We start from the raw sequence: 21,551 nt of genomic DNA, 5'->3' as shown, positions 1-21,551 counted from the left end.
TATTCAGCCATATTCAGTAAAGCTACTATTTAAAGTGAACTGAGCATCTAGGTGCTAGTAATTTCAACAAACACACCTGTACCAGGTGATGTCACTACATGCAGTGGTATCACATGGTATAGGTACTTGCGGTAACAATTCAAAAAGATGCCAGACACAGGAGGCGGCACACAAATGGGACAGATGAACTGCTTCCACACTTACCACAGGCTGGGTACTTATACCCTTGAGGGGGAGTCTAGACCAGCCAGGAGTCTATTGGGTCAGTCAGACAGGAAATCAAAAGCTGTTACCACCGTGCACCCAATTGAGATTCTCCAGCATGCCTGATCAATCATTTCAGTTTATTTGGACAGAATTGATCAATTGGGTAGCCATGTTGCTGCATCAATCTCTGCCAGATTAAATGATTACGATCAAACTGGCCAGATGAACACCTTGATGCCACTCTCATGTTTGTCTGTTACAGAGATTTTCAGATACGTGTTTTGTAGCAGGAAGTGACAAATAGAGTGCTAGTACTAGAGATGGAATTGGGCCTGGAATGTACTTCCTGCTGATTTTGATTAACCCAATTCCGTGCTCCTTAATATTTAAAAAAGACAGAATGATTGGAATCTCATTGAGTTTCTCTAATTAGCACACAATTAGTTTTAAACAAAAATATAGCTTCATTTTTGGACATTGTAAAATCTAAAAGGAGTATGTTAGAAATACTACGGGGACACTGGAGACTGCAGGTCCTAGAAAACCCAGGGTCAAACATTTGACTTACTGGCCCATATGCAATTCACTTTTTCTCCTAAGTTTTCTCCTAGGTGATAATTTTTCATCTTCTCTTTAAAATAACTTTTCAGCATTTCCCAATTGAAAAACTACCAAAAGTAGTAGAAGTACTATCAAAATTATTTTGTGTATTTTTATACCTGATGGCAAACTGAAATGGAGAGGCGTTTTTAAACATTGAGGCTATGTTCTCAGTCAGGTTATACGTTGTGTTCACTGTAAAACAGGAATGCAATGGAGGGGGAAAGCTGCATAGCATGCTACAGTGCAGCATACAGTCAATGAAAAGTATGCTTCACAGCCACTGCTAACGTGTGCTTTATGTGGTAACGCACTGCATGTATTATGTTATGCCCTCCGGATCCATCACACCAACTTCTAATGCACCGATGTAAATGCACCAATACAATATCATTGCATCGCAGTGGCTTTCTGACATCTATGCACGGTACCCGGCTTGTCACATGACCCAATGTGGAAAGCTGCTGGGAGCTGCGGAAGGCATAGAAGATGGCGCCTGGATGTTGATGAGTAGTTCCTGCTGCTCCAAAAGTCCCAAAAGCTGAGCTGGGGGGCAGAGGCGGGACAAGGTCCTCCAGCACCCAAGGCTGAGACACCAAAGTGCGCCCCCCCATCCCTCCCACCCCAGCTGTCACACACTGATTGCTTTAGACTAAGAGGGCCACAGGCCCCACAACCTCCCCAACACCTTAATATCTAGTTCACTGGCCTGCAGTCACTGCTATGTATCCCCTTTTCTTATTTCTTTCTGCTTAAAACACAATTAGGAATGACAGCTGAATGAATTCTGCGCCCCCTCCTACACTGCGCCCTGAGGCTGGAGCCTCTCCAGCCTATGCCTCGGCCCAGCCCTGCTGGGGGGTTAGATGTTGCGCTATTTAACACTCGTTCAAGCAACTGGCAAGCACATGTATCTGGCATCAGGCAATGAGCTGATACCTGCCGGGGGTCTTGCTGTATATTGTTTGACGTAAAACATTGCACCACTGTGTGCATAGCCTTAAATGTGAAATGGTCTGTGTACCAATAATGCTAAGTTGTTTTTTTTCAAACCCACTGAAGTAAAACATTGTGTGTTTACAGCTGATGCTATCGAATGTTATTGTATACTATACATATACATTGTATCGTATCACTATAGCTATATAGGTTTCCATGATTTCTCCCAGACCTTGCCAAGCTGCATATTATTATACTTCTTTTGTTTGACTTCTACATTATTACTGGATGTAGTGTATGCACCTGTTACCTTGGCAGCCTTTATGTCACCTTTGTTTTCCTTCTCCATATCTTTTTGTGCTGTGGTGAGAGGTTGAAAGGATCACATTAATGAATCTGATGCTGTTTCAAGATGGTCACTTACAAATAATCCTCTCACAACACACACAGTAGCACCTGAGGCAGTAACCATACTCTGACTTTTGTGGAGTATATTTAATAAGTAGATAAATTCAAATACAGTATATGGATAAATCAAAGACACCAATAGAAATGACCTTTTATCATTATAATATCACATTTTATTAACATTATATTTTTCATTTATATTTTTTTTATTACATAGTTATTTATTATTTCCTATCTTGTTTGTTGAGGATTCTTACCGCGGTATAAAACCCTGACATAAAATTCAATAAAATCATGTTTTCCTACTTTTTATATGCCATACAGTTATCATATTGGCTTTTGTGCATAAGTATTATTATTATTCATTTAGAAATTACAAGTTACCAAAGTAATTTTTTTTTGCTCTGAGAGCTGCCTTTGCATTTTATACATAACTGGTTTTATTCATCTTGTATTGCAGGCAGACATGCTTTCTGAGTGTCTGTCTGTGTTCAGGAGAATCTGCACAGTCAGAGAATGTGTCACATTCCTCACTTGATACAATTAAGTAAACACAAAATAACATTATCTGCAGTTCGGATGTGTCCAGCTTTCTCTGCACTGAGCTTGTAACTCCTGTGTTTAACTAATTGAATGTTGTTCTAGTAAAAACAATGGTGGTAGTATATAATATGCTGTAAATAATATTTCAGAGCAAAGAAGAAATGTTGGGTTTTATTCCACTTTAAGTCTCATAGTTCCCAGTGAGTATTTTTTATATTTTGCTGGTAAACTTGTAGGTTTTTATGAAACGTTTTCATAGAAAATCTTTTTATGATTGTGTTAAAGGACCTCCTGGAGAGAGAGGGATATGGAGGCTGACATATTTATTTCCTTTTAAACAATTCAGATCGCCTGGGTGTTCTGCTGATCCTCCGCCATTAATACTTGCAGCCCTAGACCCTGAACAAGCATGCAGATCAGGTGTTCCTGAAAAGATTCTGAATGGATTAGTCATATGCTTGTTTTAAGTCTGTGATTTACACTGCTGTAGCCAAAGAGATCAGAAGGACTGCCAGGCAACTGATACTGTTTACAATGAAATAAGTATGGCAGCCTACATATGCCTCTCAGGTCAACTTGAATACTACTCAAACAATACACAGCTTTGTGTTGAGGATGTAGTAGCCTGTGGAGGAATAACACAATCTTACCGAATTGTTAAGTAACATAATTTTAACCATACTGAAAAATAGTTCATATCAATGTGTTTGATTTTATCCATATTTTTTAAACTAGCTGCTTAATTAGACAAACCTTGCTGAGTACAGCCACAATGCACTGGTAAAAATTACACAAATATGTCCAATCCTAATAGGCCATCCTGGAACAGCTTCAGTTTAATCTGTGTGATCTTTCTAACCTACTACCAAACCACAAAAACAAGGAGGAGGAAAAGAAAGTTAAGATTGTAGATATATGCAAAATAAATTTAGCAAGCTGCTCATGCGTGTCTTAAAACAGCTAAAGAAGCCATAAGGAAGTTAAAAAAACTCCAAATGAGGTCAAATTGCTGTTTGAAGATAAACTCTAAGTAATGGCTCAGTGGAAGACTGTAAAATTTTAGCTGGAGGCACAAAGTGTCTCTATCAAAATGCATTGTGTAGCAAATTGGCTGAGAACTTTGTCTGAATTAAATGGATGTAAAGCTACACTGTGAAAATCACCCTGACTATAGCGATTCAACATATGGTTCAGTTTTGCTATGCTTATACAAAATACACAGGTTTTCAGGTTCATCTGTACTAATTACATGTAATCATAGTGTTAGAATCTGACTAACCAATGTAAATATTGTCCATTCATGATGAAAGAAAAGCTAAGTGTGGAGATATTCAATTATACATACAATATGAGCAGCGTTTATATCTTCATGGGAATATCGCTCAGCAGAAATAGAAATATGGGAATGAAGCTAGGGAGAGATTTTGAATTCCATTTGCAGAACAAATACAAACCTTTTAGGATATTTTTTTATTTGTCACACTTTTTTTAAGAACATATTCTCATGGTATTTACATCATTTTACATAACACTATTATTATTACTTAGTATTCATATAGCGCTAACATGTTCTGCAGCAGCCAGAAAGGGGGAGCAGCGGGCACAGCGGTGGGGAGGTGGGTCAGACCCCCCCCCCCCCCCCCCACCTGGGGCTTGCCCATCAACGCTTCCCCTCCAGCTATTTTCCCAGCATTAGTGTCCCAGAAAGGAGCAGGGAAGCAATTACTCTCATCCTTCTGGTCCAGGCTGCATTCCATCGCTCGTGCTTCCTGCAATGCTGCCCACTAGAGTACACTGGGCAGCATTGCAGAAAGGGACATGAGTAGTGGAACGCAATGCCTGGACCGGAAGGAGGTGAGTAATTGCCTCCCTGCTTCTCTCTGGGACAGAAATGCTGGGAAAATAGCTGGAGGAGGAGCACGGACGGGGGAGCCCCAGGTGAGGGAGGGGGGTCCAACACCCCTCTCTACTGCTGTGCCCGCTGTTCCACCTTCCTGGCTGCTACCCCCTCATGTTCGGTGTCCTCTACCCACTGCAAGGCGGGCACCGCCCCCCCCACTTCTGGCGCCAGAGGAACCTGCCTCACCCCGCTTCAACGTCGGCCCGGCGGTGTCTAGGGCTGCTTTTTAGGAGGAAGCCAATTAACTTATCTGTATGTTTTGGTGATGTGGGAGGAAACCCCACACAGACATGGAGAGAACATACAAAATCCTTGCAGATAGTGCCCTGGCAAGGATTCGAACCAGGGACCAAGTGCTGTAAAGGCTTAAAGGATTAAAGCTGATATATGGGAATGTAGACCAGTTTAACCACTTTACCCCCCGCAGTACGAATTTCTCCGTCCCTTTTTTCCCCCCTAAAGTACCAAGGGACGGAGAAATCCGTACCTTCCGCGCTACCGCCGCTGTCCGCGCTCTCACTGCTCATGCGCACGCTCCAGCCACTCGTGCACGCCGCCACCCGCTCGCCCAGAGATCAATGAACGGGAAAATCCATTCCCATTCGTTGATCTAAGCCCCCGCAATGATCTGCTGCTTCTTTGAGAAACAGCGCGATCATTGGGATTTTCCCAGTCTCATACTGCTTCCTGTAAGCGACGCTTACAGGTCGCATGTAAACAAACTCACTGTTTTAAAACTACACCCTAAAGCATTTTACATATACAAATACATTAGTTTTACACATTAAATTAACTCATTACCTCCCACACTCCCCAATTTTATTTTTTTTTGTAATTAAAAAAAAAAAATACAATAAAAAAAACCCCATAAATAGTTACCTTAGGGACTGAACTTTTTAAATATTTATGTCAAGAGGGTATAACACTGTTACTTTATAAACTGTTAAACGGCTTGTAATTAGGGATGGATGCAAAACTGAAAAAATGCACCTTTATTTCCAAATAAAATATTGGTGCCAAACATTGTGATAGGGACATAATTTAAATGGTTTTATAACCGGGACAAATGGACAAATACATTTCATAGGTTTTAATTACAGTAGCATGCATTATTTAAAAACTATAATGGCCGAAAACTGAAAAATAATAATTTTTTCCCACATTTTTTCCTATTTTCCCATTAAAACACATTTACAATAAAATAATTCTTGGCATAATGTCCCACCTAAAGAAAGCCTAATTGGTGGCAAAAAAACAAGATATAGTTCATTTCATTGTGATAAGTAATAATAAAGTTACAGACAAATGAATGGAAGGAGCGCTGAAAGGTGAAAATTGCTCTGGTGTTCAAGGGGTAAAACCCCTCAGTGGTTAAGGGGTTAATCATTTTTTTTACCTTTTACTTTAAATTATCTTTATTAATTTATACATTTATATTGCTGTAGCTGATTAATATACATGACAATTTTTTAAAAATCTTATCAGTTTTAAACACTATAACAGCGAATGACTGCAATCTCATAATCACAGTGTGGGTCTGTTTTATCATAATGACATGTTAGTCATGTGACTAACGTAGCTTATCATAATATCAGACCCGTCCTTATCAATACAAGACTTTTGAATGTCAGGACACCAAGTGGCAGTGGAGGAAGATTTCCAATATGCATTGTTTAAAAAAATTGGCCTCAAAGTTATATGTTGTATTTGTAATGGCATGTATGAGTTTCAAAGCATTGATTCCAAGGAACACTGGGATATTAAAGGAAAAAATGTGTCAGGGGGCTTATTCACAGTGGAACGTTGCATTGTAATGCAACGTTAAAGTCACAAAGCAGCAGGGGCAGGGGCGGACTGACTATCCGGGCACTCGGGCACGGGCCGAGGGCCCGTGGTCGTGAGGGCCCGCCAGAGAACCCTGAGCAGGAGGGGAGGCAGCCAGTGAAAGGGAGCGGTGGGCACAGCGGGGAAGGGGGGAAGTCTTCCCCCCCATCCCTGACCTTGGGGCCCCCGTTCCTGGCTCTCCCCTCCGGAATATTTAAGTGTCGCACAGCGGCTGACAGCGGGTGGGGACTTACCGCTGTTACAGCCACCGGAGGGAGCTTTGATCTGTGTGCCGCTAGTCTGGTCTACTCAAGACCAGACTAGCAGCGCACAGATCAGAGCTCCCTCCGGTGGCTGGAAGAACAGCGGTAAGTCCCCGCCCGCTGTCAGACGCTGTGTGACACTTAAATATTCCGGAGGGGAGAGCCAAGAAGGGGAGCCCCAAGGTGAAGGAAGGGGGGGGAGACTTCCCCCTTCCCCATCGCTCTGCCCACAGCTCCCTTTCACTGGCTGCCTCCCTTCCTGGGGACACCTTCAAACCTGGCTGCATATACTGGGAAAACCTAAACGCCTGGCTACATATACTAGGGACACCTATACGCCTGGCTACATATACTGGGGACACCTATACAGCTGGCTGCATATACTGGGGACACCTATAGACCTGGCTACATATATTGGGGACACCTATCCACCTGGCTACATATACTGGGGACACCTATAGACCTGGCTATACTGGGAACACCTATACACCTGGCTACATATACTGGGGACACCTATAGACCTGACTATCTGTACAGGAGACACCTATAGACCTGGCTATCTGTACTGGTGACACATATAGGCCTGGCTACCTATTCTGGAGATACCTGTAGACCTGGCTACCTATACTGGGGACACCCATAGACCTGGCTACCTATTCTGGGAACACCTATAGTCTTGGCTACCTATTCTGGGGACACCTAGAGACCTGGCTATCTAAACTGGGGACATCTATAGACCTGGTTATCTATTCTGGGGACACCTATAGACCCAGCTACTTATACTGGGGACACCTATAGACCTGGATACCTGCACTAGGAAAACCTATAGACCTGGTTACTTCCACTGGGGATACCTTTTGACCTGGTTACCTATACTGGGGCACCTATTTTGGGGGATCTGCTGCCAGATTAACTATTTTTGGGATTTTTGGTGAAAAGCTGTCAAATTACATGTATTTTGGGGGGAAGCACTATGGCAGAGTTCAAACTTCCCCGGCAGACCTTTTATACCACTGCTAAGGTCATGTATATTTTGCCCCACCCATGACTATGCCCACATTCTGTTGTGTGACCACACCCATTTTTCGGTGTGACGGTTTTCATCAGTATAACATATCTGTTGTCAGTAAATTATTATATCTTTACAGTTCCTCTTTAAAAGCTTAAAATTCTAAAAGGGGGGGAGGGTGTCAAATGTGTCAAGCCCACACCCATGAAATGTTAATAGCAGATATTGTCTGAGCGGAATACAAAGGTCGTGACCTTACAGAACACTGGGGATTTTTAGATGTTTAAAAACTGCATTTAGCATGTCATGTTACATATAGTACATTAAACACATCATCAGCTTTCCATTCGAAACACACAGTTATGTTTGTATGACATCCATTACATATATAAATAAAATACACTTTAGCTAAAAATGACTGCCTGACTCATGTTTCACGATAGACGGGGCGGTGACGTTTAAAAAAAGGGCATTGGGAGTCAGAGATAGAATGCTGTAGACATAAACATAATAAAAAAGCATAATACATATAAACATGGGGGTATAATTAATCCACTGTATAGATATGTCTCCAGTAAAGGTCACATTATCAACTAATTTATAATTACCAGGAAATAGATATGTAGTACTAGTAACATAACCAGTACATTTAATGCTAATCTGTTAATAAGACACTATTGTAAAATGATTATGTTTCACAAGAAGTAAAAATAGGCAGCCAAAGATAACGGGGGAGGGGCTAGGAGTAGAAAAACTCGTGTGAAGTAAGAAAAGGGGGAGGGGAGAAGGAAAACAGCAAAACAGAGAGAAAGAAAATAAAGGAGTGTAAAAATATATCTGAAACATATCTGACATTAAAACCAGGATAATTAAAATAAAAATGGGTATCCTGAACAATGTATTAAAATGTTTTACTATATGTCATCACAGTTTCCCTTTGAATTTAAAAATGTATACCAGGGAACTTATACAATGCAAATTAAAGGACCACTACAGCGAAAAATGTCCTCCTCCTCATGTTTACTGTTTTTGTCACAATATTTGCGCTGCTTGGAACTCTGTTTTACAATTTGTTAGTATATCTATGTTCCCCTTGCCGTCTTATTGTGCTTTGTAAAGCGCTGCGGAATATGTTGGCGCTATATAAATAAAACATAATAATAATTATAATAATAATAATAAGCAGTTAAAATCTGACAGAACTGATAGATTTTGGACTAGTCCATCTCCTTAATGGGAGATTCTGAGGGTTTTCTTGGTATTCAAAAGCATTTCCTGCATGGCAGTATCTAAGTCTAACTGCCAAAATAGTACACTATCAGCATCTCTACTCGCTTGCACAGTATTTTGGCAGTTAAACTTAGCAACTGCCATTCAGGGAATCATTTTAAAAACAAAGAAAACCCTGAGAATCCCCCATAAGGAGATGGACAAGCACTAAACCTGTTAGTACTGTCAGATTTTAACTGCTTACTTTTTTGGCTGTAGTGGTCCTTTAATGTCTCTGCTTAATCCATATTTCTCTTACTAAGTCATCTTCCACTTTTCTTCCCTCCTATCTTTACCAGTAATTACTATAGACTCACTTACTGGTATCTGTTATATAATCTCGGTAAGGGCTGCAGTAAACAGAAGAATAAAATTCCACAACAAAATACTTAGTATTTGGCTTATAAATATGCAATGGTTCTATTGCCTATATTATTTTAGTTTTAGATTTTTTTTTCACCTAAGTCACCTATAAAATAGCAAGGTATATCATCATCATTACATAATTCATTTTAGATTCTGTAAAAAAAAATAATCATCAAGCTTCAACAATTAGAATAGGTATTGATTATTCTAGAAAAAAGAAATGCTGAAATATAGTCATTCTTAATCTGTCAAGCAGTGATCGTCCTAAGAGCTTTTGGCCTTATTGCTTTTGTTTAATTAACATTCCCTGTGTTATTGATCACTCATTTAGATGTTTCTTGCTAGGAAATAGCATTGAATAAATTGTAACTGTAATGGTGTATTTTCTTTGAGGTGTCCTAGATTGCTTATTTTGAGGGTAGTTACATGTTTTACATAAGAATTAGATTCTTTTTTTCCTTCTATAAGCCCCAACTATGGCTTAGGTATATGGAGGCTGCCATATTTATTTCCTTTAACCACTTCACCAGGTTTTACCCCTTGAGCACCAGAGCAATTGTCACCTTTCAGAGCGCCTTTCATTCATTCGCCAATAATTTTATCACAATTAGGGATTCTCTCTCATTCTCTCTCTCTCTCTCTCTCTCTCTCTCTCTCATCCAGTAGGGGATTGCAGATTTTCAAAACAGCTTATATACCATAGCTGGGATTTGAACCCAGGATACAGTGTGTAGTAGGTACTAGGTATCTGTCTTACCCTCTAGACCATGAACCACACTACATGGTAAAGCTTGCCTAGCGTAAACCATACTACCATTATAATCAATAAAATAGAAAAAGTAGCATGATTAAGGATTTTTACTTTTTGAAAAGCATGCTTATATACCATAGCTGGGATTTGAACCCAGGACGCAGTAGGTATCTGTCTTACCCTCTAGACCAGGAACCACACTACATGGTAAAGCTTGCCTAGCATAAACCATACTACCATTATGATCAATGCAATAGAAAAAGTAGCATGATTAAGGATTTGTACTTTTTGAAAAGCATGCTTATATACCATAGCTGGGATTTGAACCCAGGACAGAGTGTGTAGTAGGTATCTGTCTTACCCTCTAGACCATGAACCACACTACATGGTAAAGCTTGCCTAGCATAAACCATACTACCATTATGATCAATTCAATAGAAAAAGTAGCATGATCAAGGATTTGTACTTTTTGAAAAGCATGCTTATATACCATAGCTGGGATTTGAACACAGGATGCAGCATGTAGTAGGTACTAGGTATCTGTCTTACCCTCTAGACCATGAACCACACTACATGGTAAAGCTTGCCTAGCATAAACCATACTACCATTATGATCAATTCAATAGAAAAAGTAGCATGATTAAGGATTTGTACTTTTTGAAAAGCATGCTTATATACCATAGCTGGGATTTGAACCCAGGATGCAGTGTGTGGTAGATACTAGGTATCTGTCTTACCCTCTAGACCATGAACCACACTACATGGTAAATCTTGCCTAGCATAAACCATACTACCATTATGATCAATTCAATAGAAAAAGTAGCATGATTAAGGATTTTTACTTTTTGAAAAGCATGCTGTTATACCATAGCTGGGATTTGAACCCAGGACGCAGTGTGTAGTAGGTATCTGTCTTACCCTCTAGACCATGAACCACACTACATGGTAAAGCTTGCCTAGCATAAACCATACTACCATTATGATCAATGCAATAGAAAAAGTAGCATGATTAAGGATTTGTACTTTTTGAAAAGCATGCTTATATACCATAGCTGGGATTTGAACCCAGGACACAGTGTGTAGTAGGTATCTGTCTTACCCTCTAGACCATGAACCACACTACATGGTAAAGCTTGCCTAGCATAAACCATACTACCATTATGATCAATTCAATAGAAACAGTAGCATGATTAAGGATTTGTACTTTTTGAAAAGCATGCTTATATACCAAAGCTGGGATTTGAACCCAGGATGCAGTGTGTAGTAGGTACTAGGTATCTGTCTTACCCTCTAGACCATGAACCACACTACATGGTAAAGCTTGCCTAGCATAAACCATACTACCATTATGATCAATTCAATAGAAAAAGTAGCATGATTAAGGATTTGTACTTTTTGAAAAGCATGCTTATATACCATAGCTGGGATTTGAACCCAGGACACAGTGTGTAGTAGGTATTTGTCTTACCCTCTAGACCATGAACCACACTACATGGTAAAGCTTGCCTAGCATAAACCATACTACCATTATGATCAATTCAATAGAAAAAGTAGCATGATTAAGGATTTGTACTTTTTGAAAAGCATGCTTATATACCATAGCTGGGATTTGAACCCAGGACACAGTGTGTAGTAGGTATTTGTCTTACCCTCTAGACCATGAACCACACTACATGGTAAATCTTGCCTAGCATAAACCATACTACCATTATGATCAATTCAATAGAAAAAGTAGCATGATTAAGGATTGGTACTTTTTGAAAAGCATGCTTATATACCATAGCATATCTATTGATTTGATCATAATGGTAGTATGGTACATGCTAGGCCAGCTTTAGCATGTAGAGGTGGGACAAGGTCCTTCAGCACCCAAGGCTGAGACAGCAAAGTGTGCCCCCCCATCCCTCCCACCCCAGCCATCACCCACTGATTGCTATTACACTAAGAGGTGCCCCAGGGCCCCCAACACCTTAATCGCTACTTATCTGGCTTGCAGTCGCTGCCATGTATCACCTTTTCTTATTTCTTTCTGCTTCAAACACAATTGGGAATGACAGCTGAATGAATTGTGCACCCCCTCCTACACTGCGCCCTGAGGCTGGAGCCTCTCCAGCCTCTGCCTCGGCCCGGCCCTGAGTGTGGTTGATGGTCTAGGGGGTAAGACAGATACCTACTACACACTGCGTCCTGGGTTCAAATCCCAGCTATGGTATATAAGCATGCTTTTCAAAAAGTACCAATCCTTAATCATGCCACTTTTTCTATTGAATTGATCATAATGGTAGTATGGTTTATGCTAGGCAAGCTTTACCATGTAGTGTGGATCATGGTCTAGAGGGTAAGACAGATACCTAGTACCTACTACACACTGCATCCTGGGTTCAAAACCCAGCTATGGTATATAAGCATGCTTTTCAAAAAGTACAAATCCTTAATCATGCTACTTTTTCTATTGAATTGATCATAATGGTAGGATGGTTTATCAGTAATATACCCTCTTGAAATATATATAAAAAAAGTTTAGTCCCTAATGTAACGATTATGTATTTTTTTATTGTCATTTTTTTATGCAAATTTTTTTATTGGGTACTATGGGAGAGTGTGGGAAGGAAGGAATTAGTTTAAAATGGAATTGTGGGTCTTTTATTAACCATTTCAGCCCGCGGGGATTTTTCGACTTATGCATCAGAGCAATTTTCACCTCCCATTCATTCGCTAATAACTTTATCACTACTTATCACAATTTATTGATCTATATCTTGTTTTTTCCGCCACTAATTAGGCTTTCTGTGGGTGGTACATTTTGCTAAGAGCCACTTTACCGTAAATGCATTTTAACAAGATTAATAAGAAAAAAATGGAAAAAATTCATTAATTCTCAGTTTTCGGCCATTATAGCTTTAAAATAATCCACGCTACCATAATTAAAACCTATGTATTTTATTTGCCCGTATGTCTCGATTATTATACCATTTAAATTTTGTCCCTATCACAATGTATGGCGCCAATATTTTATTTGTAAATAAAGGTGCATCGTTTCCGTTTTGCGTCCATCACTATTTACAAGCTTATAATTTTAAAAATGTTTGTAGTATACCCCCTTCAAATGCATATTTTAAAAGTTCAGACCCTTAGGTAACTATTTATGTCTTTTTTTTTTTTTTTCTAATTGTAATTTTTTTTTTTTTACTATTAAAACTTTTATTTGTCGAATATTTTGGTGTGGGACATAAACTGTTAATTTTTAATGTTGTTTTCTGTGTAAATTGTTATGTTTAATATGTGTAGCTGTAGTTTACTATTTGGCCACAAGATGGCCACCTTCGTTTTTAGTTTCCCTCCTTGTACTTCCTGCTACGCGGAAGTACAAGGGGGATGCGGAAATCTGGCCGGGCAGAAGAGCCGGAGCCTCACAGGTGAGCGCTTCGGTTTTTCTGCGGGGGAAAGGGATCGGTGATCGAGAACCATGTTCCCTTTCACTGATCCCAGGGCTACCGGGCGGCACAGCGGGGATGCGGGGGCGCGCCCGCGATCGCGGGCGGGAGCGCGCCCAAGCGCGGGAGCGCTGCTGAGCTGCCGCCCAGACGTGAGCTTCACGTCCGGGCGGCGGAAATGGTTAAAATAAATGGTATGTAGGAGTAATTTTACTATTTGGCCACAAGATGTCTTTTTTTTCAATGAATCCTGTGAGCGTACTATGTACGCTTACAGGAACTGAACCGTGGATGTGTAACTTTTTCTTTTTCAGAATGATTGCGGCTTCACATAGAAGCCAGTGATCATTGCAGTGGGGACTTAGATCAATGAATGGATCAAGGGGTTAAGTCACTTTATGAGTATGTGCCCTGCATTGTCTTGCAACCCCCACGATTCAGAAAAGATAACGCCTGTGTGTAGCTGGGAAGGAGGTGGGTCTAGGCAGCTCAGGGCACACACAGGAGGAGTTTATGTATAAAGTGAATGACGTGCACTGTGATATTGAAGTTAGTTAAGATGAGACGCATGAAATTTAGTGACCTGAATAAATAGCAGGTATGTAATATGTTTTGTGGCTACATGTTTATAGTGTACTGTATTACAGTGTATGGTGATTTGTGCCATGTATTGTGTAACTATTAAGGTAAAGGTGGCCATACGCAATTCTACCAAAACAATAGTGATGATCGTCATCAGTGTACATTTTTGCAATTATGCCCATTCAGTTGATTTCGGGGAATCATCCATAATTTCGCATAATTGTTGTGTAATTTTTGCAAAATTTTGTGCCGACTTTATCGGTAAATAGCAAAGCCCCATCCATGCTATTGTCACCAAAATTGCACATAAAGATACATAAAGGGTGTAAGTCCAAGGCAGGGGGATGGAGCTATGAAGATGAACACTTTTCATTCCCTTTAACAAAGTAATTTTAATATTCACATATTCCAAACAACTTAGTAGGCTTCACATTGGTTAAGGGCTCTGCCTTTGACTCAGGAGACCAGGGTTCGAATTTAGGCTCTTCCTGTTCAATAAGCTAGCCCATATTCAGTAAGGAGACCTTGGGCAATACTCCCTATCACTGCTACTGCCTATTAAGCGTGCCCTGGTGGTTGCAGCTCTGGCACTTTGAATCCGCCAGGAGAAAAGTGCAATATAAATGTACTGTGTCTGTGTCTACACTTTGTCAGATACTTTTTCTGCTTTAGAAACAAGCCCTTTGAGATGAATGGGGGGGGGGGGGTATGACTCGATTGAGCACAAATACAAAAAATATATGAAAAATACAAAACTTTATTTAACACTTGCAAAAAGAATATAAATATAAAAATCACACGGCAGGAACCCACCAACCCTTCCCCCCACTGAAGCCAGCAATCCCCTCAAGAATCCCCTCAAAAAATCTCCTATGAAGCTTCATAATACCTAAATAGACTCAAGTGCATATAAATGTCTCTAAGGCTGCGCAGCCATACGTGTTTCATAGAAAAAGATTTCAAAAATTGTATGAGAATTCATTTACTATTGCACTGAATTGCATGTTCATAATTTAGTTACAAGGATGTTGAAGTTGTTGAGCATAGTGTGATCTCAACCCGCAGCCATAAATAGACTTCTCGGTATATCAAAACTTTTTCTTTACAACCAAGTTCTGGCAGGTGGTGCAAGACAAGCACAGATGAGATAAATGCATGCAGGCACTGATAGGAGCTGACACAGAAAATGCGAAACATAGCAAGCAGATCACCACCTAAGTAGGCGTACTCAGCAAATATTCATAGTGTCAGTCATTTTGGCAACCAGCAGCAAAGCTTTGTGTTTATGACTTCAGTCCAGTGTCTTATATGAGAAGTAGCTGTTAGCCAAACAGTCAGCAGGCACAAAGCAAAGACACAAGCAGGTATAGCAGAGTTTACCAGGTAGATATCAGCTTATCAAGCATGCAGTGCAAGCAGTTGTCAATGGTAGAAAAAGTTTGTGCATAAACAAGCACCTTGGTTTGAAGTGTTGTTGCCCATTCGGGCTCTTACTGTCTCCGGATGGCAGATGCCAGATCTTCCAATATCTGGGGGAAGATGAGGAGATGTAAGCGACTCCAGGGTCATGTGGAGCAGAGCGGGCGAGCGGGTGCCACCATGAAGGAGGACGGCATCCTCGATCGATTTAGCCAGCTCTACCGGCTTCTTCAGGAGGCATGTCTTGTCCTCTGTGACACGCCGCCTATGTGCCCGTCACCACCCAATCACGATGCACCACACCGCCACGCCCACCCCCACCCACGGGCCAATCAAGCTGGGGGGCAGGTCGGACAGACTCGATGGGCACGCCAGCCAATAGCGCGCCCAGCGCATCCTCCAAGCCCCACCCCCCGCATGCCGGCCCAAGGGAGGGGGCGGGCAGAGCCGAGACCACACAGAGCAGCACGATCCAATGACGGGGAGCACAGGGCAGTTGTACAGCCTACCAACCACATACGTATACCAACCAAATTGCACACAAAATGAAAATCAAAAGATAAATATATATGTATAGAAAATATATGCAGCAGCCCAAATAACACAATAACATATCAATGTTAACTCCCCCCACTATCATGGAATGACAGCGGGCCAAGGCCAGGAGTCAGATCCATGGGGAGAGTCCATAAAGATGGAATACATTATTTGCAATAAATGCAATTAGATATAAGATAATAGTTATGCCTACTATAGTGCGCAGAATGCTCCAGTGCGACAAACCTCTTCCCCGGGCAACAAGTCAAACAAACGAGGCAGCAATAATGAGCAGCAAACAAGAGAAGCACATACTACGGTGGCAGAAAAGGGACATAACTGGTATTTTCATTCAAACCAGGATATCTGGTTGCATTTACATCAAAGATCCACCTGGCTTCTCTCTGCAGGAGCAAGCGGTCCATATTGCCCCCTTGTAAGGAGCCATGGATTCTATCCAACCCAACAAATCGTAAAAGATTGAGTTTGCCGCCATGAGCAGTTTTAAAATGTCTAGCTACCGGAGTGGGATTGGTCATACTGGAACTTTTGATACTTGTAACATGTTGTGAAATTCTAGTACGAAATTAATTTTTGGTTTTACCCACACAGAACACCCCACACGGGGATAAGATTAAGTAAACCACCAGTGATGTATTACAATTCACATAGTGTGGTAAAGACCAATCCCTACCATCCGGTAGCAAGACCGAATTGCCCACCTGAATATAGCGGCACATTGAACAGCCACCACAGGTGTAGGTACCCGTGGTCCTGCAATGTTTAGTTGCATTTTTTGGATCCACAAAGTGACTGTCGACCAATAGGTCACATAAAGAGGGTGCTCTTCGAAATGAGAAAAGGGGGACCCGAGGGACTATGGTGCCAATTCTGGCATCATTCACAAGAATATGCCAGTGCTTTTGTATAATGTGTGAAATCTCTTGTGATTGTGCCGAGAACTTTGTACAAAATCTCAATGTTTGCTCCTTATCATCCTTGGCCTGTCCCTTATTGGAGAAGAGGGAAGTCCTCACACTCGTATCTGCCCTTTTATAGGCCTTAATCAGAGTTTTGTCACTGTATCCTCTCTCCCTGAACCTCGACCTTAGTCAGCCTGCATCCTGACGAAATGTAGTATCATCTGAACAGTTGCGAATACGCAAATATTGTCCAGTTGGGATACCCCTAATGGTATGTGAGGGGTGGAAGCTTTCAGCCCTCAATAAGGAGTTTGTGGCGGTATCCTTTCTGTATAACCGCGTTGAAATGAAAACATCATGAGAGATTGAGATTAAGAGGTCAAGGAAAGGAATCCCAGAAAAACTCGCTTGCATAGTAAATTTGAGGATACGAGTGTTAACATTGATAATTCCCACAAACTCATCCAAAAGGTCAGGCCACCTGTCCAAAAGACGAGGATGTCATCGATGTACCTGTGCCAAGCTAAAACGTGGCACAGGTACATCGAGAGGCCATCATCTGCAAACAGTTCTCTTTCCCACTCCCCCAGGTACAGGTTAGCATACGAAGGGGCACATGTTATGCCCATCGCCGCCCCCTGCACCTGGAGGTAGAAGTTCCCTTCAAACAAAAAAATATTATTGTTCAAAATGAAATTCAACAGAGATAACAAAAATGCATTATGGGCCGTATGTTTAATCCCTAACTCCCCCAAAAAATACCAGCAGCTTCAACTCCCAATTTGTGTGGTATACTCGAATAGAGGGCCTCCACATCCAGAGCCACTAGCAGAGTACCCAACGGAAGTTGCAGTCCCTCGAGCACCTGCAAAAGATGTGAAGAATCTCGCACGTAAGAAGGTAATGACTGTACATGAGATTGGAGGTGTCTGTCAACGTAATTACTAGCCCGTTCAGGGAGTGCACCTCGACCCGAAACTATTGGACATCCTGGTGGTTTATTCATGTTCTTGTGAACTTCGGGCAATGCATAAAACGTCAGTAGGATGGGATTTGTTCTGATCACTTTTGCAGCATGTACTGCTCGCTGCAGTTTTACTGAAGACAAGCAGTTTTTGATTTCTTTGCGTGCATTTGCTCGCATAGTTTTGCGTGCGCTTACACTGAGCATTGATTCCATCTGCAGTCGCTCTGAAGTTAATGGCAGATTATTATGCTTTTGTGAAAACAAACATTGTCTGCTGCAATGGAGCTGCAATCCCTTTTTTGCAGGCTGCATATCATTGTCTGCCCTTTCCTGCTGTCAGTCTGTGATTAATTACCATTCACCTGTGTGGGAATCTGCATGTCTGCTCCCATTGGATGACCTCAGTATAAAGGACTGCTTCCTGCAGTGCTCCATGGGCTATCATAGTCTCAGATTCTGTCTGTTACTCTGTGCGGCTCCCACCTCGTTCGTAGTCCGTGTGGACTGCGCTGACTCCTGCGAAGGGGTCAGCGAGTCCTCCTAGTTCTGCTCTTGTTACCAGAAGTTGTTACTTTGCTGGTCTTGCGTCATATATCATTATCGCCAGTTCATCGCCAATATATACGCATACTATCACGTTTGTTATTTTCTTTGTATTCGTGTTACGTTAATGCATCAGTGTCGCTGATATATACGTACTCAAACTGTTTATATCCTGTGTTCAGTCAGTTAGTTCCAGCACGTTTTGGTAGGTTGCGCGTATCGTGATCACCCGTGCTTAGCTAGTTCAGTCCTGTTACTAGTCCTGCTCCAGTTCTTAGTTAGTGTTCCTTGCTTATGTCATATATCGGTTTATTGCCGATATATACATATGTCAGTTAGTCGTTTGTAGTTCATTGATAGCTGTAACCGTAATACGCTAGGAAATCATACCTATTGTATATTTGTGTGAATTACGTCTGCCTTCTTTGAACTCTATTTCCAGACTATTCTGTCCTGTACTTGTGAGGCACGCCACCGCTGCAATCGCATTGGCTGCCTCATTCCAGTCTGTCTTGTCTTGGACGTTTGCTGTCACTTAAGCAGTGACTAGTTTAGCAAACGTTCATTCTGTTACCTGTCCTGACCTTCTGAGTTCTGGTTTATGCGCTCAGCGCTACCTTGTGCTGAGCCACTACAGTGGAAGGATTGTTTGTGGCTGTTCGAATCTACGCCTGCTCTGTGGGCCACATCTCCTGTTGGAGTCAGTCCTCTCCTCCACTAAACTGGGGATATCCTGGTTCCTTGTGCTAGCGTGTGTACCTCCTTCGTGTCGGAATCCGCATTGTGTGCTGACCGTGGAGGATATACCACCAAGCGTAACAGGATTGGAAATCTTCAAATATGTAGCCGTATTATCATCAGTGACTGTGCGAGATACTGCATCATCAATGAGGTCAAATAATGCCTTCTGGCATCGTGTGGCTTTGGATTGGGGGACCCTCAAATAGCAATCACGTTGGTTCAGAATCTCTAAACACATATTCCTGTACATTTCTGCCTTCATGAGCACCACATTACCCCCCTTATCTGAGGGTTTAATCACCCATTTTTTTATTTGTCTTCAAATCATCCAAAATGTCACGCTCGGCCCTGCTAAGATTGTCCAGGTCGGTCTTGTGTCCTTTGAGTTTTACGAGATCCCTCTCTACCACCTCTTCAAAGGTCTTAAGATTCGGATACAACGAGAAGGGTGGAAACTTCTTTGACTTGATCCAGGCATGGGACATGATAAGATGCACATGTCCCCGTCTGTGCCACCTTGTCATTGTCTGTGGAGTCGTTTTCTAACTCCATTAAAATCTGGAGAGCAGTCAAATCTTCCTCTGACCATGGCTTGTCAAACTTATTTGTGGGAACCTTCCGGGCTTTATTACCATAAAGGGCCTGTAATAATATTCTTCTTCCGAACAAATGCAAGTCTACTACAGTGTCAAATACATTGACATTGTATGTGGGACAGAATCCTAAATCTTTTGATAATAGTGTACGATATCCATCGGGGATATTTTCCCCTGTTAAATTAATGATCTCTAGGTGAGTTGTAAAGGATTCACTGTCCCTACGTCTTTCTTTTATAACCTCACCCCCTTCCTCTGCTCATTGGCTAAAAAAGCCGAGGCTGATGACAAGGAGGGTAAGGCTCCAAGATCTCCAGAGACACCACGACCGACCTGTGCAGTGTTGGTGCCCCCATCTGAGTCCTCTTGACATGATGAACCCGATTCTACCTGAACGGGTTCCCTGTCTTGCCCCTTCTTCTTTAAAGGTTTAGACGAATTGTTTTTAACTTGTTTGTGTCTAAGGTTGTATTGATGAGGATTATCGTTACCTGAAACAGAAGTTGCAGAGAGCACTGCACTGCACTACCACCAGTAGAGGAATCAGATTCCTCTGTTGCTGACGGTTGTTTGTGGGATTGTTTTTAGGAGTTTTAGGTTTACATGGAAGTCTCCTTCTCGGATTGCTCCACCTGTAGGGGGAGCCTATCTTATATGCTGTTCTATCTCTCAGAACGTTCTGGTCTCTATTGCTAGATTCTTATTGAACTGGTTAATATATTTCTCCAGCTCGGCGTTGCGTGTTGCGTGTATAGAGGGTTTTCACTGTAAATACTAATTGATTCAGTGAATTTCGTTATCTCCTCCTCTAGAGTTTTTAAGTCTTCTGTCTCAAGTTCGCTCATAAGAGTTTTAGCACAACACTCAAAATTCTTTTCCCAACGTTTTTTGAAATCTTCTACGGTGCAGGAAAATTTGAAACTGTAGCCAGAGGGGGGTAAACTGATCATCCAGATAGATCTTATTATATTTAAGATTCCACCACAACTTAGATTTCCCCTCATAAAGTTTAGTAATTTTTCTAAAACCACCATTTATCAACTGTTGCACATCTCTTGTTCCCTGTGTTTGCGTACACTCGTGCTCGACCCGTGTCAGGAGGCTGTCCCACCGAAGCATTTCAGTGCACCTCGGCTGCTAATCACAACGCCGTAACACCCCAGACTCTAATAGTCCACTTAGCCAGCAAAATGCAGGTATTAATCTCTTAGGGTGTATAGGGAAGTGGGAAAAATGTAAAGTCGCCCGAGTCACCCCCTCCACAAACAAATTAGAAACAAACCCTTTGAGATAAAAAATAGGGGGTTATGACTCGATTGAGCACACTCCAGGGTCAGGAGGAGTAGAGCGGGCGAGTGGGTGCCCCCATGAAGGAGGACGGCGTCCGCATAAACTAGCAGCTTGGTTTGCAGTGTTTTTGCCCATTTGGGCTCTTACTGTCTCCGGATGGCAGCTTTTTCTGCTTTAGGTGGCATATGTAAATTCTGGATAAAGTCTAAGCAACTTTATCAGATGTATATTATAAATTTGTATGCTTCACGCAACACTGTTTATCAGTCACATGGTTTCATGAAAAATACGGTAACTGCACCTTTCCCTGATTACTTAAAAAGTAGATCTGATATGACCAATGGCATACTGTGGTGAAATTCAGAAAATTGCAGTACGTTGCTTAGGTAATATTCATACTACATGTAAGAAATATGGCCAGATGATGGCAATTTAAATGT

This window comes from Hyperolius riggenbachi, chromosome 1 (genome assembly GCF_040937935.1).
Source record: "Hyperolius riggenbachi isolate aHypRig1 chromosome 1, aHypRig1.pri, whole genome shotgun sequence".
In the NCBI taxonomy this organism is placed as follows: Eukaryota; Metazoa; Chordata; class Amphibia; order Anura; family Hyperoliidae; genus Hyperolius; species Hyperolius riggenbachi.
The sequence above is the reverse complement of the archived record's forward strand: the minus strand, read 5'-3'. Positions refer to the sequence as shown.